At 32.9% G+C, this 24,439-nt stretch overlaps 1 pseudogene across 1 annotated transcript in view; it reads right to left on the bottom strand.

Annotated features, from left to right (window-relative positions):
* The window catches only part of LOC118200716 (uncharacterized), a 103,253-nt pseudogene that overhangs the window by 50,952 nt on the left and 27,862 nt on the right, over nucleotides 1-24,439 (bottom strand). The gene's annotated exons all lie outside the window — the stretch shown is intronic.

Genomic DNA, 24,439 nt, shown 5'->3' with positions numbered 1-24,439 from the left:
AATGTATAACGGACAGTATAAGCTAAGCTAAAATTATCTATTTCAGTTAATGTTGCAGATTACGTTGTTCCTTAATCTTCGAATTGGATCCGGCTTATTATTTTTTGCAGACTGTTAGAGCAATTTTATATAAGTAAGCTTGAACTTTCGATTATGCCACATAGAATTTCTAATTCTGGAGCTGCCAAAGGATCTGCAAAGCAAAAGCATGTTTCGATGTCCATTAAACAAAAAGTGGAATTGCTGCAAAAAATGGATAAAGGCATGAAGAAAGTGACAGAGAGGTGATTTGTTTCTCTAACCACTCCGAAATCTGTTTATGAATTTCACGCTGCTCTGCGGAAGGGGGAGGGACGTTGTGGTGCGCAATGAACTGGAAGTTGATCTGTCAGCACTATTCTCATCTTCAAGGGGCAGATGTTTTTATTTTATTCGGCCTATAATTCCTACTAAATGTACTGTTTCATCTCGATGTACTCCGATATGATTTAAATCAATTTCCTCATCATTATAAATATCACGAATACGCATAAAACAGTTTTCTGGTTGCAATTTTCTAATTTCGACTATGCGTAATGTATGCTTTACGCAAGCGCGCGTTGAAAGAAATGTTTAATAAAATAAACAAATAAATATTAAGCTTTTTTTTTTTTTTTTTTTTTTTTTTTTTTTTTTGTGTGTGTGTGTGTGTGTGTGTAAATTTTTTTACCCTTTAGATCACAATTGCTCTTTATTTCATAAATTACGATTTCATATTTTTAATTGTATAATTTCCACATGCCATCTTACCAGATTTAAACTGATGATCTATAATCCGGAATTGCCGAAGTCCCGACAAGTCCAGATTAAAGACTTTTGACTGTAGAATGCGGAATCAAAGTTACTTGAAATTTTCAAATAGTTGAGAATATAAAAAATGCAATTCACAATAGAAAAGCATAGGAAGGGGTTAATGCAGTTCCAATATCAGACTGCTATTCACTTGCATCTAATCATTTGACTTTCAGTTTCAAGCACAATGTAATTTCATGTTGCTTTACTTTCCTCTCCAATCACCAATTGTAAAAACAAAAAACTGCCACATTTAAAACAAAATAAAATATTATGTTTGCATCTTTATACACGCAATAATATCAATAATTGATCATAAATCAATTAGGATGTAGTAAACATGCATTTGTACAGTAATGATATCACAAGCTGCAATGATATTAAAATTGAAATAAATAGAATATTTGAGGTTAGATGTTACTATGGCCTTAAAAAACAATTTAAAGCCAAATTAATGTAAAAACTAAATTAAATTTATATAAAATTTTAATAAGGCTAGTTGCCATTTACGGAAGTGAATGTTGGATACTTGACAGAGCAGAGAAAGACCTGATATCAGCTTTTGAAAGAAAAATCCTAAGCAGTGGCATAGCGATGGGGGGCCAAGGGGCCATGATGCCCCGGGCACCGCTCGTAGTGGGGTGCCAAATGGTCTCCAAACAAGATTTTCCGAAAAATTTCAGTTTTTATTTTGATAGATTTCTGGAAAGTATATTTAAAATTAATAACTATTGTAATATAATTAATTATTTATTTTCTTGATTTGCCTGATAAAATGTGTAATAAAATGTTTGCAGTACCTCAACCAAAACGTTCTTTCTGACCACTTTATTTCTCCAAAGTAGAAATATATTTGTATTTTTTTTAAATGAAATGCACATATATCTCCCGCTTTTTATTTTAAAACGATAACACGACCTTGTCCCGAATTTCTCAAACATATCCAATTTCCAAAATCCGATTCCATAATCTGGAAATGACATTTTGGGGAAATCCTAACGCTTCTGCTACAATGGATTGCATTTGACTCTCCTGTAAACGACTGATGACCTTCCTGGCTAATGATTCAACTAGAGACATCGTATACTCACTGCTACGAAGCATTCAACGCATGTCAATTGTTTTTAATGTCCTATTACAAAAGGAATACTGCAGGTCGCTCCTTACTCCTTATCTAAAACGCATAGTTTTTGACGTCACAGACTAAATTTGCATATTCCCAACTTTGTAAACGTTATAATTTTCCTTTATAATCTTTTCTATTTCCTTTTGTTCAAAAAGGTTATCGATTATATGGTTATTTCATACCAAACCCACAATATCCCCTAATTGTTTTGAGCAGTGAATGTGACTGCATGACGTTACTCCACAGCAGAAAAGAAACGGAACCTAAAACTCCACTACAGATTTATAGAGAAAAAGTTTTTAAAAACCTAAGAGTCGCACTTCAAATACTACTTACTATTTCATTATCAAATGCTAGCTATGAACGTTCGTTCAGCAAATTAAAATAAATTTTCAGATATTTACAATCAACGATGGGACAAGATCCCCTAAGTCATCTAGCATTTTTAAATGTGTAAAGAGAAAAATTTGAAAGGATCGACTTTGACGAAGTAAATGATAAATGCGCTTCTTCCAAGGTAAGAAAAATGTGCATTCATGTATTATATTAATTAATAAATATAAGTGCCCAATCAAGTCGAGGTGCACGTGTTTGAAGTAAGATGAGGGCAAATTAAAACTTTTCAGTTGGCTGGTGGTGTGTCTGACAATTTTTTATCTTTGGCACTCCAAGCACCAGTTGTGTCCAGTTGGCTATGTCTTTTGCATGCTAGGCCATACAAAACGTTTCTGTATCAGTTTAATCGAAGCCTTGATGCCAAGATGTGACAGACGATGTAACTGACTAAAAATGACATGGCAAAACCCGGAGGGAACATAAGGTCGAAATCTTGAATCCCGAACATCACAATAAAGTGATTTTTCAGGTGACAGCTGCATAGGCTGCAAGTTGAGATTGGTGGAAGATTTGCTTTTCAAGAGGGTTTGTAGTTCTGAATCCTAGTGTTGTTCATCTGCAAGGGCAGCAAAGTTTATTGGAGAAGGAACGGCTAGTTCTTTAATACGAGACAAGGTGTCTGCTACAATATTCTGCGATCACTCAATATAACGGATATATGTTGAAAATTGTCCTATGAAGTCTAGTAGGTGTCTCATTTGACGAGAAGCTTTATCCGAACATTGTTGAAAAGCATAGGTTAAGGGTTTGTGATCTGTGAAGATCATGAAAACGCATCCCTCTAGCATATGTCGAAAATATTTGACAGCTTCATAAATTCCTAATAATTTGTGATCATAAATATTTGACAGCTTCATAAATTCCTAATAATTTGTGATCATAAGTGCTGTATCTAGTTTGTGCTGGTGAGAGTTTTTAAGAAAAATGTGAAAGTGGTCTCCATAATTTTTTATCTTTCTGTTGTAAAACTACTCCTATACTTGTTGTTGATGCGTCAATGTGTAGAGACATTACGTTATTTTTTGGAAGCAGAAAAGATGAAAAATATGCAACGCCTTCGTCGGGAATCGAACCACAGACCTCTGGAGTACCGGCCCAGGGTAAAGAACCACTACACCACGAAGGCACGCTAGGCTTATACTCCCCTTTTAAAGGGTGACTGGGGTTTTTATGGGACCCAGTCACCAAATCCTGGGTGTGGAGAATCCTCATCCAACACCCCTTTTAGTTCGGGCGCCACTTTAGAGACATTGGGATATTTGGAAGCAAGAAAGATTGAAAAATTAGCAACCGCCTTCACCAGGAATTGAACCGCGGACCTCTGGAGTACCGGCCCAGCGTGCGGAACCACTACACCACGAAGGCACGCTAGGAAAGCGGGAGAAATACCTTATAAACGTAGAGTGATAATAGTTTCGATGCGGAAGGATACTGCAAATTTGTTGCCAAAATTAAATCATTTTCGCATTTTTGGAACGCTTCGCGAGATTCTGTGGTGCAGGTTATAACACGTTCATCATTTTTCTTGCTTCCAACCAAAAAAGAATTTAGAGGTGCTTGTACGGTTGCTGCATGAGGTAAGAAACATCGATAAAAATTGAGCACAGCAAGAAATCTTTTTAAGTCCTTCACTGTAGATTGTTCGGGCATATCGCAGATAGCAGTGACTCTATCTGGAAGGGGTCGAATGCATTCAGTGGAAATTTTATGACCAAAAAAGGATACTTTTGGTTGGCCAAAAACGCATTTGGTAGGATTAAGACTGACACCATACATTTGAAAACGTTCAAAAACTGTTCTCAAATATGATAGGTCTTCTTGCTCTGAAGAGGAGGCGATTAAGACGTCATCAAAATAAAGTACACAAAGTTGAGGTCGTTTAACACCTTCATTCGTCGTTTAACATTCATGAAGCGTTGGAACATTTGAGCAACATTGCATAAGCCGAAAGTCATGACCGGAAACTCAAATAGTCCGAAAGGCATAATAACCGCAGTTTTTGGAATATCAGCTGAGTTAACAGGCACTTGGTAATACGCCCGCTCAAGATCAAGGGTTGTAAAACTAGCTTTTCCCTCTAAAACTTGCATACATTCTTGAATTTGCAGGACTGGGTAACGATCAGGAATTGTAGCTGCATTTAATCAGCGATAATCGCCACTTACCATTTCGTTTCCGAACTACATGGAGCGGACTGGCCCATGAACTTTTTGAAGGACAGCAAATTCCCTGTTCCATCATGTGTTGAAATTCCTCATTGGCGGCTATAAGCATGTCCGGAGGTATGCATCTTGGTTTAGCGGCAATTGGAGGTCTGGTAGTTTCAATATAATGTAGTACATCATGCTTGGGTTCGGAAATACACATAACTGAGTGCGTGTTTGTAGGGAATTCTCTGAGAAGTTGATGCCATGGGGTGTTACCCGAAATCAGTTTAATGCTCAAATCTTGACTATTGCGAATTACTCCCGGATAAGTTGGTTGAGAAATCTATCAAAAGGCGATTCTTAAGATCGACAAACAAAGAAAATTTTTGAAAAAGTCGGCGCCAATAATAGGACTTGAAACACTAGCAATAATGAATAGCTATTGGAAGCAATTCTAAATCAACAGATATCAGGCGTTCACCAAAAGTTTGAATAGGAGTTCCATTTGCTACATAAAGTTGTAACTTGGTAAGGCGCTTTTGTTCGTGAAAATGTGGTGGAACAACAGAAACATCAGCTGCGGTATCTACAAGAAACCTTAAGCCCGAATTCTTTTCAATGACGAAAAGCGTGCAAAATTCCGGCCTCTGTCGTTCAGAACTTCGAGCAACGGCCCTTCTTGTTTCCCTGGTCGTTATAACGACACAGTGAGTGGCATCCGTTTGCCTTGTTTCCAAATTTGTGGTGGTAAAAACAAATACCCGGAGGAGGGCTTTCATAACGTTTCCTCAGTGAGCTACGACCTGTATTTCGACCACGTGATGTGGATTGGTTGTGCTGTAAAGGCTCAGCTCGGATAGCTACTGTTACTGGCGGCTAAGTCTGACATTTTAGACAGCAATTGAGAAGGCCTCATATCACCCAACCGTAAATCGTGCAACAGCTGCTTGATTTTAACTGTCTCGAATTCTTCATAAACAGAAATTAATTTTAAAAAAAAATTTGTATTTGTCCGTCGCCGGTGGATTCAAAATTATTTCGCGAGCTAATTGCAGTACCTCTGATTCTAAGGTCCCAATCACATTGTTTCGGTTATGCGGGACTTGACGTCAAAAGGGACAATTCTCAGAACCCGCACAATTCCAGGAAACACATGTAGCTAGATTACCATTCTCACTTACTACAAAGACTTGAACGCCAAACAGTAACCAATTATCGCTCAAATTGGGATCACGTGATCCTTCAGGAGCAGAACGTACGTCTGATTGGTCGTCTCTACCCTGGACCCGATACATTTTTGGTGAGGTTTGAAAAAATCCCGCGTAGCCGCAACATTTTTCCGTAGCTAGGCGGGACTTCGCTTCTACCGGGATTCTTTTTTTTAGGAATCCTCCCATTTAACCCAGTGCTACTAGAATCTCGTTTCTCAGAAAAGTCCCGTCTAGCAGGGACTGTAGTCACATGTGATAACCTCTTAACGCAGTGATCGCTGTATAAAATTGAGTTTCGTCGGCAGTAATGTGACTCAACTGCACATCCAATTGAATGAACCATAACGATGGATCTCTGCAACAAAAAGGCGGTGGCTTAACTGTCACTTGCGTCAATTGTGAAGCAGCATCGTTGTCAACCACTTTAGATCAATCAAATATGCACAATAATAATATGTATAGAAAAATAATCAATATATTATATAGTGATACAGTTTCTTGTTACTTGAAATCAGAGAAATTGGCAGTTCAAATGCAGCAGACAATACATATATCCGCTGAAATTATGATAGAAATATGTTGACTCACTGGAATGCGGCACAACGCTTGAAATGACAGGTGAAATGTTTTACTTGCATCTCATCACATTGGATAACTTACTGCTGCTCAGAATTTTGACATATAAACTCCATATTCGTGCAACATTGAAGGTTGCTATTTGTAATAAATATGGGTCACCAATTATGGCAGTACAATTTTTCAAGACAGATCGTTAAATAATTATAACAATAGAATATATATTAATTGAATAGAACAAATATTATTTTGTTTTTGGTTGCTATGGGTTACCAGACTAGCTGAGTTGAGTTGTAGTAGGCAAGTTGCCACATATCTATTTATCTATAATGTATATTACACTTTTAATTGTTTAAAAACTGTACTTTTAAAAAACACTTATATAAATATGTAAAATAAATAACACCTTTTTAACTAATTATAGATCATTGTATGTCTGATTTTTCTGCCGACACAGATGCATTTCCGAATCCAAGCCTAATGTAGTTAAGTAGTGACTATTCTTAATATATTTTTGAGTATTTTATGGCAGATTGAGCATTTTATTATTATTTGCATTATTTTCTTATTACGAATAATTTCTATACATTATATTACTGAAAGTTTTTTTTTTGTGGGGTGTGGCCAAAAAGGTATTTTACCCCGCGCGCCAGTTATGCTTGCTACACCACTGATCCTAAGAAAGATCTTTGGACCAGAACAATAAAATGGCATGTGGAGGATTCTCTATAATCATGAACTACATGGAAAATATTGGAAATATGGTGAAACTGATACTGTGAGAATTGTAAAGGCATCTCATATCAGATGGCTGGGCCATGTGTTTAGATATGATGAAGCCTTTTCAACCAAAAAGATAACCTTCTCGAGAACTGAGGGCATAAGACGAAAAGGTAGACCACCCACTAGATGGATAGATGATGTTGAGCAAGATTTAAGGTTAACTAAAGTTAACCGATGGAAGGCGATTGTGTCAATGGTGTCAGGTGGAAGAAACTTGGAGAAAAAGCATTGAGCTGTAACAGGCTGTGGAGCTTATGAAGAAGAAGAAGAGAATAGTAATGATATTGTGGCTACCACTTCAACATGCTCACCTTGAAACCAACTGCAAAAAATTAAGAAGCCATGTGTACTGTGAAACAATGGGCTTCACTGATAGGCTAAAAAGCGCTCGCATTGATACAAACTAATCCAGCAATACCAATACCACATGCAATTTGGTAGAATACCAACATTAACACATAATACTGAAACAGCATTAAGGTCTTACTGTAATCAAACAAATGTAGATGTTAAAAAACAGCTTTTGAGTACAAAAGAAATAATGAAAAATAAGTGTTTCAAGAAAGGCACTACACAATAAGACAAATTTGGATGACCATTATAAGAATAACGAAGGTGTTTTAAATCCAAAGCGCAAGAAGATTCTAGTCTTAATGATGAAGATACCATTAAATATCATTTCATAAAAGATTGCTTTAAGAAGAAGAGTATTTGAAATATTTCAAAACAATAAAGTTCTGAAACTGATCAATTGACATATACTACAGGAGTTCTCAACCCAGGAAGGAATTCCTCTGGAGGGGTTTTCATAGTTTCAGGGCGGATGCAGTCAGCTTTTAACTGATTATTATTAAGTATTTAGTTCCAGTTTTGGGACACTTAAAAACTACCACTTTTATTCAAATTTTAGTATTCACAACATTTTCTAAACTTTTTGTTGTTTAGTTCGTAAAACACATTAAAAATAACCTAAATCTAGGAAAATGTATACATTTATTTTCGAGTGTTGGAAAGGAGGGGAGAATGATCTGGCAATGGTGAAAGGGATGCACGAGATAAAAAAAGGTTGACTCCTGATATACTATCATGATTCAAAAAAAAATATTATTTATTTATTAGGAAGGTAAACAAAAAACACAGAAAAATTATATACATATAATTTCTCAACAGACGCACAATGCACATATTTCAACGCTTTAGAAGTGCAAGACTACCTCTTGAGAAGAATACTTTTGGTTGCAACCATAGCCACTTATGTACCACAATTTTCATCCCTTGGAAATGATTACCTCCCATCAACTCTCTCAGGCATCAGAATGCATGAATTTGATTGAGGACTCTCTCTCTATATATAAAGTGGATATTCGAGACATTCAGATTTCATATCCTGGATTGTAGCAATTGTTAAATAGGAAGTATGGCATCAAGTATTCTCAAGCTGTAAAAAGAATCCTTAATCCCAAATCCCTTTAATGCTACAAAATATTCCATTTTGCATCAATAGTCTGAGCTTATCATGGTTAAGCAACGTAACAAAAGTGATGTGACTTCTTATACAGAAGTGATTAGACTTCCTACATCACTCATACACTTGCTGCACCTGCACTCACACATATAAATCATTGCACTGCAATCTCATCCTGTGATACACTTCAAGAGGTTTAACACCTTCATTACCCAAAAAGTATATCATAGATGGCTATTCTAACATGGTGCATGTTGAAAATGCTGTGAGCGAGGCATCTTTGCACTAACAATTGCTTCCTTGTTCTGCAATGCAGCATCATAAAATCACTTGCTGGTCTTCTTTGAACTACAATGATAACACTCCTAGCACTTAAAAATCAATCATATAGCATTTCAGAATTTTACTACACTTTTAAGTTTTTCATTTGAATCAGTCACATAATTAGTCAAAGTTTTAAAACAAATTCTGAAGTATATGACCACTAAACTAAATCCAGTTTTAAAACAAATGGCCAGATAATGAATGTTTGGAAGAAGTCTTTTTTATGCTTTTTACAGGGTTCGTACACATTTCTGCAAACGGAAATTAAGTACTTTTAAGGGCCATTAATGAAAAAAATTAAGGACCTATGAGCAACTGGGAACTAAATAAATTCAACTGAAGATATTATCTATGCCTGAATTTCACTTTTGTAATACCATTCTAAAAATAAAATAGATCCCTAAGCATTATTACTAAACATGAATTAACTAACATAATTATTAATAAGTTTGAGAATAAAATAAACTTCATACAGTTTATCAAGTAGCATTAAATATTTTAACACTTATAATAGTTGGACATATAAGTGACATTTACATTTTACTAATAGTTAGCTTTATGGTGAATTTTTTTTTTTAATGTCTCATTTTGTCACATAGTTGGTCAGTCTAGAGGTTTAGTAAATAGTAGGGAGATTTTATGTTAAACGGCATAGGTTAAAATGGGAATTAAGATCATAATCAGCATGATTCATAACAAAAGACTGAATGTTGTCCCTCTGCTGCTTGTCTCAAGAGACACCTGCTGATTGGAACAAACCTGAAAGGCCTTATGTAGGCACGGTTGGGAAAGTGTTGAAAGTTAATCAGGCTCTGCTTAAAGCAGTTAATGTCATAGCTTTGTGTAGAGTTCCAGGGGCTGTAACCCAGTTTATATACTTATGTTCCAATAAGCCATTAAAGCACCAGAGGTTATAAGTTGTTTTGTATATATTAAAGGCAATAACTCGCTTTAATATGTAGAGATAATTTTTAAGGGAAAGTAGTTACTAATTCAGAAGTCAAACAACAAAAATCAGCATTATATTTTCAAATTTTCACAGGACTAGTTTTGATGGTTTTATCGAACCACCATCAGCTGCAAAAGCGCAAATAGGTATGTCTTAATTAAGATAAGTAGTTAGTTATAAATAATTAAATTCGGTAATTAGATAACCTTAGTCATTATGGATTTACATGGCCACTATTAAATTTTATTTTTAACAACATTTTTTCACAGGACTAGTTTTGATGGTTTTATCGAACCACCATCAGCTGCAAAAGCGCAAATAGGTATGTCTTAATTAAGATAAGTAGTTAGTTATAAATAATTAAATTAGGTAATTAGATAACCTTAGTCATTATGGATTTACATGGCCACTATTAAATTTTATTTTTAACAACATTTGTTAAAAAAAAGCCTAAAATCAAAATCTAATAAAATTTCACAGTTTAAAATACATGTAATTTATGATAGTGGTTCTTAAACAATATTAAGATAATTACACATTTGTAACAACAACACTAAACTACCGGTATTCCAGAGATCCGCAGTTCAATTCCCGGTGAAGGCATTGTTAATTTTTCATCTATCCTGCTTTCAAAAATACCTAATGTCTCTACAGTGGTGCTCTAACTAGAAGGATGTTGGATGATGGTTCTCTACAACCAGAATTTGGCGACTGGATCCCCTAAAAATCCCAGTCGCTCTTTAAAAGGGAGAGTATATAATGTATTTCTCCCACCTTCTTGGCGAGCCTTCGTGGTGTAGTGGTTTGCACACTAGGCTGGTGTTCCAGAGGTATGTGGTTCGATTCCCGGGGAAGGCATTGCTAATTTTTTATCTTTCCTGCTTTCAAAAATACCTAATGTCTCTACAAGCCTTTTCAAACATTTTGGCTTGTTTATATCGAATTCCTTCTCTTTAAGAATCTTTTCTAACAATAATTAGAAATTTGTCTCCAATATGCAAACCAAGGTTCTCGCTTGTTTCTGTGTACTTTATCTCCTAACTTGTCAACCTCTCCACAATGTACCTATGAGGGTTTACTTGATCTTGTAAAAGTTAAATAGTCCCAAAGCCCCCGATAGATGTGAAGCAAATTATCACTGTGTCTGAAAGTAACTACAATATCAGACAAAGGTTTAAATAAGCCTCTTATTTAAAAGATCTTAGAACATAAAGGCATGTTCTGATGAAAACAAAGTCAATTGCCGCTCATGCTGACGTAATTAAACAAGAGCAGTGAAATTCAAACTCAATGTGGACTAGTGGTCACAGACTATACAATTTAATTTTAATTTAATCTGGCTCAGTAGCTCTGTTATACGAGGAAAAAGAAATGGAAAGTTATAGTAAAGGATGAAATCATAAACACTTGGGTAATTTGCATAATAATAACTGCACACATCTTTGAAGAATAATTTTCTTTATGTAATCAGTTTCTTTCTTCAACATGAAGTTAGCGACACACAGAACAACAAAATCTAGAAATGGCAAAACTTTTAGAATTTAGAGCAGGCATTGGAAGCAAAATTAAAAAAGGCACTAGGCAGCAGAATTTAGGATCCACAGAGTTTGCATCAGGTGGGAAAATGCCTAGTATGCCAGCTCTGTGTATGATGCATTAAGGAAAATTACATGAATCTTTTAAATTGCAAGTTTTCAATTTCTTTATTAATAAAAAAGTCTCTTTCTATAATGCTTGCCGATGTGATAAGATTAGAAGCATTTTTCATATTATCCATGCTTGTGTCTAGTGAAAAGTAGAGAAAATACAGGGAAGATAAACATGTTAAGAAAACGATTCTAGTATCAGGAGTAAAACATTCAAATATTATGTTTCCATTGTTCTTCCAGACATTCTCCAAAAAGTAAGAAATTCATCGCTTATTGCCACATATTTCTCGAATCTTCTAGCATCGTGGGTCTATAAATCTGGCCTTCAAATCCTTCTATGCTGCAATGTCAAAAATACTAAAGAAAAATTATCCCAACCAATTCTGTAACAGCAAAAAGCCAGAAATATTTTGGGAAAAAAAGGAAGGAAAATGTGAAAATTAATTTTATAGAGAAAACTGATGCATATTCTGAGAATTTTGAAAAATCTGAGACAATTACATGGGAAAAACACTTACCATGAAAAAAATTTAAAAGGAGACATTTTTAATTAACTACATAGCTAATTTTGCTTTTACTAAGAGCTGTTTCTTAAATTACGCTTTATAGCTATATACCTTTTTTAATTTTTCAGATTCAAAATATTGTACAGTCAAAAGTCTTAAATCCGGACTCGTCGGGACTTCAGCAATTCCGTATTATCAGTTTTTCCGGATTATAGATCATCAATTTAAATCTGGTAAGATGGTATGCAGAAATTATAAAACTAAAAGTACGAAATCATAATTTATGAAATAAAGAGCAATTATGATCTAAAGGGTATCAAAATTAAAAAAAAAAAAAAAAAAAGCTTAATATTTATTTGTTTACTTTATTAAACATTTCTCTCAACGCGCGCATGCATAAAGCATACATTACACATAGTCGAAATTAGAAAATTGCAACCAGAAAACTATTTGATGTGTATTCGTGATATTATAATGACGAGGAATTTGATTTAAATCATATCAAAGACGGAGTACATCGACATGAAATACTACATTTAGTAAGGAATTATAAGCCAAATAAAATAAAATCATCTGCCCTGAAGATAATCCCCCCCCCCCGCAGAGCAGCGTGAAATTGAGAAATAGATTTTGGAGTGGTTAGAGAAACAAAGGATATGCCTTTATCCATTTTTTGCAGCAATTTCACTTTCTGTTTGATAGACATCGAAACATGCTTTCACTTTGTAGATCCTTTGACAACTCCAGAATCGGAAATTCTTTTTGACATAATCGAAAGTTCAAGCTTACTTTTATAAAATTGCTCAAACAGTCTGCAAAAAATAATAAGCTGGATCCAATTAGAAGATTAAGGAACAACGCAATCTGCAACATTAACTGAAACAGATAATTAGATAATTTTAGCTTAGCTTATAGCATCCGTTATACATTAAACATGCATGTGTAAATGGATTATGCGTATGCGTGAAGGTTTTTATGCGTTGACGCATGCGCAGAAAGTTTGTAGCTTTGAGGTCCGTATTATAGATCATTCTGGATTATGGACGTCCGGATTAAAGACTTTTGGCTGTATAATAAGTTGCCAGAATGAAACTTTATAATATGACAGGGAAAAATAAAAATGTTTTACTTTAATGTTATTTTTTAAATATAATTCTAATATATTACCATTATTTTAATGAAATTTATCAATGTTATGATGTTTTAAAAATATCGCCGAAAAATTCTCAGATTTCGGAATTAAAATTTTCTATAGAAACTGATCTTAAAATCGCCAAAATGTTGACAAGTCATCAAATTTAGAACCGTTTAATAAAAGAATTCACAACCCCCAAAAGCAAAAAGTTGTTTATGAGCTCTTTATTAGAAAAAAATTAATTTTGAAATGCTTATGTTTCACTTCTTGATTAGAAACTCAAGTATCCCATCATTATTTATATTAGAAATAGAAACAAATTATAACCCATGAACCCATTCAAAAGATAATCATATATGTCAGTGAATCGCCAAATATATTCCATAAAATGCTAATTCGAATCGCCAAATATATTCCATAAAATGCTAACTCACACTCAAAATGGCAGTCGTAAAAACAGAGAGAAATTTCAGATGATTAAAATTAAGGACTTTCTACTGATTTTAGGCAAAAATTAAGGACTTTTAAAGACCAAAAATTTATTTAAAAAAATTTAAGGACTTTTAAGGACTCTTAAGGACCGTACGAAGCCTGTTTTTATCCTTATTTTCCTTTGTTTGGGGCTTATTCAGCTCTTAAAATTGCTCTTATTTCTTTGTTTGTTCTTTCTTTTTCTTTTAAATCTAAATGTAAAAATGTTTCTTTTGCGACCTGAAGTACAGAAAATTAGAATCCACATAACCATCTGGTCTGAAACTGAGCAGATTTTTGGTCTATTATATTTTTTTAAAATGTCCAATCAAGACCAGTGCCAGAGCATGTACAAGCAGCATGGCCGCACCAGGCGATAAAAATTTTTTAATTCAGGAAGAAAAAGTGCTGCAGAATTTTCGAGTTGCAGCATTTATGTCAGGAGGCAAAAAGTATAACTACTGGCTATTCCAAGAAATGTAAGATTAACATGTCAAAAAATTAAAAGTAAAATTTTTAAGTACTCAGTGTATTCATAGCATGTGAATTAATTCTGATATTTAAACTAATTAATCCCTGAATACTGATAGGTTTAGTTAATGTTTAACTCATACCCCCTCCTCTCATAAACAAAATATAAATTTCTTCTTAAAATGTCCACAGAAAAAGCAGTTAGTGTTTACACACATGAAAAAAATTCAATGAATATTGAAAGTAAAACAGGAAAATAAATAAAATTCTAAAAATATAACATGTTTAAAGAATGGATATCTAGATATCCTTGAACTACACTAGGTTTCAAAAATGAATAAAAAAGGGCAACTTAACATTGCCAAAAAGAGATATTTACTACATATATTACTACATACACATTTTGAGATTTAAATTAGATAGTTATCCTAAAGATTTTTGTTATAATGGAAATTTTGTAACAATTGTTTTAAGAACAATTTAAAGTAATTGTTTTCTTTAATTGATTTTGCAGCAAAATACTGTATTTCTGCAGACATTTTGCAGCAGTTACTTTTACTACAAACAAATCCCTCAAGGGTATATTTTAAAATTTCTTTGAAGACAAAAATTATGACTTTTTTTTATAAAAGCCATCTGACTGCAACAAAAACAACACATACAAAAATGCCAAAAATGGTGACATTTTTGTATGTGTTGCTAAAACTGAAAAAAATTTTATGAGCATGGTTGCAACATACTTGTGCATTCTAAAAATTTGGTGATTTCTACTAAGATGGTACCATTAACATGTAAGCACAAAATTTTAAAATACACACATCACAGATCATGAAAAGTTGGCCCATTGTAAAAAACATTTTATGGCTTTCTGCAACTAACAAGGACAAGGTTAAAATGAATTTAATGAGAAAGATAAAAATACTTTACATGAACATATTTTATACATACATATATTTTATACTAATTACAATAAAGCATGCATATATTTTAGCACAAAAATTTCCACTACGGAAAAGTATTCAAAGAACTCAATAAAACACTATATAAATCAACTTTATTTCATTCAGTTTTACATAATTTCTCGAACAATCTGAGATAAATAAAGAATCCACCAATAAACTTAGTTTACTTGGTACTTTTTGATTCACACCAAATAGCCATGAAAAAGCGTTCATGAGGCAAAGCAGTATGCAGCCAAAGTAACTATGCAACAACCTAGAATGTCATCAAAAAGTATTTATGTGGCAACCCACGTATGTGCATAGCATGTATGTTTTGATCGGTGTGCGGAAGTTGTACAAAGCCAAGTCTACGCAATTCTCTAACATTTTATGAAGTAAAAACAGATTGCTGTGTATACAGGGTATACAACAATGCTTTAAAAAAATGGAATTTTTATAGTGCTGCAATTTTGAAAATAGCTTTTGCCTTTCTTGCATTAGCTTGGCAAAAAATTAGCCAAGTTCACAAATGCTCTCCCAAAATCACCAAAGTGCTTGTTATTGGCGGATGCAGATAATTAGAAAATGCCCTTTACTTTGACTAATTCAGCGACTGATTTTTAGGTTTGTTTTATTCCAAACAACTTGCATCTCAATACAAATTCAAATATTAATTTTCATAGTTTTTCATTGATAAATTCTGTAACAGTAATATTACTATTTCAAAATCTTTTAAAACATAGTGCAAAAATTACAGACTGGAATGATGAATGGAATAAGTTAGTTTACCTTCCAGCCAGGTAAAATATGGAAAATCTTTCTGCAGCTCACCAAGATGAAGTGAGAGAAGACTAGATTATTTATTTAGAGCAGTGATTCTTAACCAGTGGTACACGTACCAGTGTTGTATGCAAAAGAAAAATAGGTGGTATGCAAAGAAACAAAGTATTTTTAACTATTAAGTTCAAAAATTAAGTATCCCAACATCCTGTTTAAGTTTTTTTCTCTAACAGTCATAAATTTATGGGATCTGAGCTTTGTTCAAGTTCAATAGCTGCAGACTTCAGCAATATAATCTGTTTTAATTTTCACAAATATTCTTTGAGCCACAGACATAATAAAATTTGTTATAAATGATGTTTTTAAGAGGAGTAATAGAAATAGATGTATTTAATATAAAATAAAATAAGTTCCTATAAAAAGATAACAGTATCTTGTTAATTCTTTTAGAGTTGATCAATTTATTAGCATGTCTACACTTTATATCACCACCATTTCCGGGCTCATATTGCTCTTTTTTTCAATTAGAATAATTTCTTTACTACATTCTGCTTATCTAACAGCAGGTATACTGTCTTCTTTTTGCTTTGTATTCTTTACTTTTCTACGCAAATTAAGAATACTGTCATCTGTTTCGGAAGAACTAGTAATATATCATGAATTTAAATATTTGTGAAAAAATAATAAAACAAACCTAAATTTTTAAAATGGAAAAATGACTGATTGACTAAGTGGAAAATTGATGATTCACAGGTGATGGATCTATGACAATCTACTAGTACTAATAATACCGAAAAGAAAATTGTTTGTAGAAAATATGAAAGTTATTTATCATGTGCATTTACTTATAATGGAGATGAAATGGACACTCAACCTCAATGTGTTATTTGCAGTGAACTGTTATCCAATCAAAGTACGAAACGATCGTTTTTTTAAAAGCATCTTGAATCTATGCATGCCAATTTAAAGGATAAATCTGATGAGTATTTTAAGAGGAAATTATTGGAGTTAAAAATTAATAAACAAGTAATGAAAGGTTTTGTTACTTCAAGTGATAGAGCTTTGGAAGCTAGTTACCTGGTAAGCCTAAGAATTACCAAGACTGGGTAGGCTCACAATATTGGAGAAAAGCTTATACTACGGGCAGCTTTAGATATCATTTTAATATAACCAGGGTTTGTACACATTTCTGCACACGGAAATTAAGTACTTTTAAGGGCCATTAATGAAAAAAATTAAGGACCTATGAGCAAATGGGAACTGAATAGATTCAATTGAAGATATTATCTTGGCCTGAATTTCACTTTTGTAATACCATCTTAAAAATAAAATAGATCGCTAAGTAGTACGCATTATTACTAAACATAAATTAATTAACATAATTGTTAATAAGTTTGAGAATAAAATAAACCTTATGCAATTTATAAAGTAGCATTAAATATTTTACACTTATGATAGTTGGTCATATTTGAAGAAGATAAGTGACATTTACGTTTTACTAACAGTTAGCGTTTTGTTGATTTTTTTGTCTCATTTTGTCACATACTTGGCGAGTCTAGAGGTTTAGTAAATATGCAGGTAGATTTTTATGTCAAACTGCATAGGTTAAAATAAGAAGTAAGATCATAATCAGCATGATTCATAACCAAAAGACTGAATGTTGTCACCGCTGCTGCTTGTCTAGAGAGAGACCTGCTGATGAGAACAAACATAAAAAGCCTGATGTAGGCAAGGTTGGCAAGTATTGAAAGTTAGTCAGGCTCTGTTTGATGCAGTTAGTGTCATAGCTTCATGTATAGTTCCAGGGGTTGTAACCCACTTAATATACTTTAAGATTCCAATAAGCCATTCAAGCACCAGAGGTGATATGTTGTTTTGTATTACTTTAAGTCTAAGTAGATGCACTAGAATATGTTTTACTTGAACTTTTACATTTTTATATTTTATCTTGTGACCACAGTGAGTATTAATGAAAGGCAATAACTCGCTTTAATATGTAGAGATAATTTTTAAGGGTAAGCAGTTAGTTATAAATAATTAAATTAGGTAGTTATTATGGATTTACATGACCACTATTAAATTTTATTTTTTTACAATATTTGTTAAAAAAGCCCTATTAAAATCAAAATCTCATAAAATTTCACAGTTTAAAATACATGTAATTTATGACACAGATTTTTAAACAATATTAAGATAATTACACATTAAAAGCTACAAAACATTAATGTTCTGTAACATTTATATCGATTTCCTTTTCTTTTAAGCATCTTTTCTAACAATTAGAGATTTGTCTCACTATGCAAACCAATGCTCTCGCTAGTTTCTGCATGCTTTATTTCCTAACTTGTCAACCTTTCCATAACGTACCTATGAGGGTTTAATTGATCTGGTAAAAGTTAAATAGTCCAAAACCCCCGACAGACGTGAAGCATATTATCGCTATGTATGAAATTAACTACAATATCAGACAAAGGTTTAAATAAGCCTCTTATTTAAAAAGAACTTAGAACAAACATAAAGGCATGTTCTGATGCTCACAAAATCAATTACAGCTCACGGTGATGTAGTTAAACAAGAACAGTCAAATTCAAACTAATAATGTGGACTAGTGATCAAAGATTATATAATTTAATTTTAATTTTATCTGGCTCAATAACTATCATATGAGGAAATAGAAATGAGAAATTATAGTAAAGGTTGAAATCATAAACAATTGGGTAATTTACATAATAATAACTGCACATATCTTTGAAGAATAATTTCCTTTACATACACAGTTTCTTTTTTCAACACGTTTCCTTTTCATTTTAGAATTTTTGGATTTAATTAAGGATTTGTTATTCTAAAAAACACTAAATGCATTTAGAATGTACAGAAAAATCAACTAATTTTATTTCTTTAGTAATATGAGCATTCAGAAACAATATGAAATATATAAAGGCAAGTTACAGAGCTGATGTGGCAGAATTTCTAGAATTAAGTGACACACCGAACAACAAAATCTAGGAATGGCAAAACTTTTAGAATTTAGAGCAAGCATTGGAAGCAGAATTTAGAAAGGCAGTAGGCAGCAGAATTTAGGATCCACAGAGATTGCATCAGGTGGAAAATTGCCTAGTGCCAGCTATGTGTATGATGCATTAAGAAATATTAGACGAATCTTTTAAATTGAAAGTTTTCAATTTCTTTATTAATAAAAAAATCTCTTTCTATAATGCCTGCCCATATGATAAGATTATAAGCATTTCTGATATTTTCCATGCTTCTGTCTAGTGAAAAGTACAGAAAATAAAGAGAAGATAAACATGTTAAGATTCTAGTATCAGAAGTAATACATTCAAATATTATGGTTTTATTGTTCTTCCAGATGTTCTCCAAAAATTACGAAATTCATTGCAAACTTTCTGTAAAATACATCCATTACGTGTTGATACCATGGAGACATTTTTCATTTTGTCAGATATTTCTCGACTCTTCTATAATCGTGGGTCTATAAATCTTGCCTTCAAATCCTTCTAAATTTTCCAAGCTGCAACGTCAAAAATACTAAAGAAAAATTATCCCAATCAATTCTGTAACAGCAAAAGACTGAAATATATAAAAAAAAAAAAAAAAAAAAAAAAAAAAGGAGGGAAAAGTATAAAATTTCCAAGCTGTAATGTCTAAAATCCTACAGAAAAATTATCCCTACCAATTCTGTAACAATAAAAAGGCAGAAATATTTTGGAAACAAAAAAGGAGGGGAAAAGTGTAAAATTAATTTTGTAGAAAAAACTCATGCATATTTTGAGAATTTTGAATACTTTTGACTGCAATTACATGGAAAAAAACTCTTACTTTGAAAAATATTAAAAAGAAGACATTTTAATTTGGCTCTGTTGCTGCGTATCTACTTGGCACACACATCTCAAACCGAAACACTCCACATAAATATCTGACACCAACCTGGCAAATCATTAATAATTATACTTTCCTTCCATTACCACGTGAAAACTTGAGTAATGACTCATGTAGCGATGCCTAAACAATTTTTATATATTAATAATTGAATAACAAAGAAATATGGTAACCTTTTATGTTGACATTACGCTCGCGATGATTACAGATTTAAGTTAAATGCACTAAAGAATGTTGCCGAGGATAAATTTAACAAAAGTTTCTTTCCATATGCTAAAAACAGATTTTATTGATGATACTCATAGACCCAAAGATTACATTTAGGGCTATTTGAATTAAGAATAAATGATTTGTTATTCACATAAACCCAGAACCAGCACCAGGGCTTGTAAGGCGGCACAGGGTCACAGAATTTAGGACCCACAGAGAAATTTATTCAGCACTCTGATAAGCCTTCAGCATGTGCAAGAAATACACATAAGTATAATAAACAACTAAACTAATACAATTTAAGCTTAATTGTCTCAGTATACGATGGAAGTAAGATAAAATTTAACAGAACAACTTGTCGTTAGTCGCCAAGCTCATGATACATAGCCAAACATGTATAGTGAATGATAGCTAAATTTTATGATGATAGCTGTGAATTTTAAAGGTTTTTCGGATATCGCAAACCAAAGGTGAAATTTTCCAATTAACAGATTTTGTAAAGAAATGTAAAGCGGTAATAAAAGAAGTTTTTCATTGTGATGATCTCAATCATTAATCAATTAATGAATGGCGAAATCTGTAGTACGGTTCTAAATCCAGAAAATACCGCTACCGATAGTGCAGTAAGTGACAGAGAAGTTGCTGAAAACGAAAAAATTTTGACTGACAAGTTAGTTGGAATTCTCAACACAGCAGTTACAGGACTTCAACAATGTCACTCAACAAGAGATTACGTCTGACTACAGAATTAAAGAGAAAGTATTAGCACAAAAAATGAAGCAATATAAACAACTTACATTGAAAGAAATGTTTAATAAGGTAAACAAATAAATATTAGTTTTTTTTTTTTTTTATAAATACTTCATTATTTCATAAATCACAATTTCATATTTTAATTTTACAACTTCTACATGCCATCTTACTAGATTTAAACTGATGATCTAATATTCGGAAAAATCCCAAATCCGGAATTGCCGAAGTCCCAATGAGTCCGGATTTTGGACTTCGTACTGTACATGGAGTCGGAGCTTGGGGTTGCCGAGCAGAAGAGGTACTTGGGATTAGAATGAAATGGGACAACCTGCAGAGAGGGTGGATGTTTGCCATTACAAGAGCCACCAGAACCATTTCGACTGAAGTTGCCTGCATCCTTGCGAGTGTTCTGCCCCACCAGATTTTATACAAATTATACTACAAAAAGTTTCTATTAGCTAATAAAATTATTATAGATACTGAAATTGGACAAAAAGTACTCACGAATAAGGCCTTTCAACAAAAGAATGAGGCTAATATTCAACCAATATCAAGATTTGGATTATTTTATGATCTTCCTTCTGCTGACAAAATAAACGTTTTTACAAGAGGTTCTGGAATTTATGGGGGAGCGGGTAGCACTGTGGTAATTTATTTTCATAGAGTAGAGATAGACAATTTGAGAATAAAACTTAAACCAATGAATTTGGTTTGTCAAGCAGAACTATACACATTGACAGAGGCTTTGAATTGGATTTTAAAAAAATTAACAGTTTGATGCTTTATAAATATTTATACTGATGTCCTATCTGCGCTACAGGCACTCTCCCAAACAGATCATAAAAATCGACTGATTAATGAAATAAAAGATTCGTTTAAAAAGGCTGAAAGAAAACATATTGTTAAATTACACTGCGTGAAAGCACACAACGGAACTGTCGGAAATGAAAGAGCTGCTTAAATGGCACTTGGGGATGGGACTGATAAGTTTAATATTCACGATTCAAGAAATAAGACCATTGCTGAAATGGAAAACTGAATTTATACAGAATGGAATTTTTGCTGGGAGTCATATAAAAGGAAAAAAAGTTAATGAAAAATATAAAGTTAAACAAGAAGATGAATATTATAAATAATGTTGATATAAATTATGTACTGACTAATCATGGGTGTTTCCTGTCTTATTTTAATTATTTCTAACTACACAATAATGAACAATGCTTAATATGTGACAAGTTTGGGGACATCAGGCACTTCGTTGATGAATGTACGCTTACCTGCAGTGCAAGAGAAAAATATAAAAAAAATTTTAAGGAAGATTTTAAAAGGAACTATTCAAATTTGAAAGATTTTGCAGAGACAATAATAAAAATTATAAAAACAAAAACAGAACTGGAATTTGACACTGAGACTCAGACTTTGGACCTATTTTCCCCTTATATTTGTTTTTTCTGGCCAGTCCCATTTTTTTATCATATGGCTAGCTAGGAGGATCAGACATCATACAGCTAGCTAGGACCCTTATAATGATAATGATAATGTATCCAAGGGGGAAAATATAAGCATATTGATACACTGAAAGAAGATACATAGTTTCAAAGAAAAGTTATAACTTTGGTGCCGATGATTTAGAAGATGGACTCTTAATTGCATCACTAAAATAAATCTGCATTTCAAGTATATGTAAAGAAATTTCGGATATAATTTGGAAATATTATAAAATCATTTGATAGGCATTTTTGAGGAGGTCAACAGAAAACTTCAGAAACATGGATTATAAATCCATACTCTTTCAATTTGGATAATATGTTGGATGCTGAAGAACTGAAGGAAGACGTTTTAGAATTGTGGGCAAGCGCAAACAATCTTCTTGAAATGTAGTTTGAAGGCAATATTTTGGAACAATATTGGTATTTGGCAATGAATATGTTCCTAAAACCTGGTGAAAAGGCATTAAATGTGCTCATCCCATTTGTGATGACATACTTACATAAGTTTGGATTTAGTGTCTTATTGTCAAACCAAAGAAAATTCAGAAATCATTTGCAGATGCAGGTATGCGAAAAGCTATTGGCAACAAAGTGCCACAATTTGAAAAACTCTTATCCAATAAACAGGAACAAATAGTCACTCATTATTTTTAAAAAATGTATGGAAATGTTAATTTTTGCAATACTTTTTTTTTTATTTCTGTGTCTCATTTTTTATTATTATTATTTAAATTTAATGATGTAACTTTTTTCAACGGCTTTAAGGCAAAGGTCTCAAACTGGTGGCCTAAAAGTAGTTTTATGCACCTTAAAAGGCATTTGAAGAATGAATTTGTTGCATTCTTCAAATATTTTAATTATTTGAAGTCCAAGTTTGCATTATTTTCATTGCCATTAAAAATTAATGTGAATAATGCATCAGAGAATCTATAAATGGAGTTAACTAATTTATAATATGATGTAAATCTTATTCACAGATCTGATGATACAGATTTTTATTAACTTTTAATCGTATATGTCAAAAAACAAATAAGGTCAGTTATGGAATTTTGTACAAAGAACAATCTCTTTGGGGATATATTGGGTCATATAAGAAGTCTCCAAGGTTTTTTGCCACTAGATAGTGTTGATGTCTGTATATCCAGGTACACTCAGCCGATTATCTCAAACGAACATGTACATAAAAGGTCACATTCAGCCTCCACTGTTTGTGAAGATAGTTTTCAAATTCGTTGTTTATGTAAAAAGTTATACTGATTTGAAAATGAGTAAAATATCTGAAGAAATACTATGTGATGCTTTTTTACTATAAAAAATGTAAAAATGCTGCAAAAACATGCCAAAAAATTTGTGAAGTGTACGGTGGGAATGCTGTGAGTGAATGAAGGACCCAGGAATGGTTTTCTCGATTTCGTTCTTAAAATTTCGATGTCAAAGATGCACCTCGCTCTGGTCGGCCAGTCACTGAAAAAGGTCAGTGAAATTTTGCAACTGGTGGAGAAAGACTGGCATGCAAGCTGTCAGGAAATAGCGGAGGCACTAAACTGCAACCACATGACAGTTTGGAATCATTTCAAGAGAGCAGGTGACAAAAAGAAGTTCAATGTTTGAGTAGCTCATGAATTGATTGTCCATTATGAGCTGCTGCAACCTGGTGAAATCATCAATTTGGCCCTGTATAAGCACAACTGGACTGTTTGAATGAAGCAATCCAGAAAGAGCGACCAAAATTGGCCAACAGAAAGGAAATTGTGTTCCATCATGACAATGCACGGCCATGCACATTTTTGATGACGTGGAACAAATTGACAGAACTTGGTTGAAAAGTTTTGATGCATCCAACATGCAACCCAGATCTTGCACCTTCTGACAACCATTCGTTTCAGTCTCTGCAAAACTCTCTTGATTATAAAAAATTGGCCGACTGAAGGCTGCTGAAAATCACTTAGCCAAATTTTCCACTGCTAAACCACAAAAGTTCTACACTGATAAAATTATGAAGCTACCCGAAAAATAGTAGAAGGTCACAGACAATAATGTTTAATATGTTCTTGATCAAAATTAATTTTCAATAAAGAAAATTTTTGTTTAAAATTGTACCAAAAAACACAGAGACTTTTTATATGGCCCAATATTTATATATGAGCAACTTTTTTTTCCCCCACACTTGAAAATTAATAAGAAAACACTATAGACTTAAGAGATATCTACAGTCCATAATGAGGATAATTTCCAATAATTTCTGGTCTTTCTACAAACTTTATCAAAATGCCATCAAGCTGTAATAAGAAATAGAAGTTTGTAATTATTTACATACAAACATATATT

The sequence above is a fragment of the Stegodyphus dumicola genome, chromosome 8, assembly GCF_044657685.1.
Source record: "Stegodyphus dumicola isolate Sdum_Otavi_A_Nest chromosome 8, ASM4465768v1".
Lineage (NCBI taxonomy): Eukaryota > Metazoa > Arthropoda > Arachnida > Araneae > Eresidae > Stegodyphus > Stegodyphus dumicola.
The sequence above is the reverse complement of the archived record's forward strand: the minus strand, read 5'-3'. Positions and strand labels throughout refer to the sequence as shown.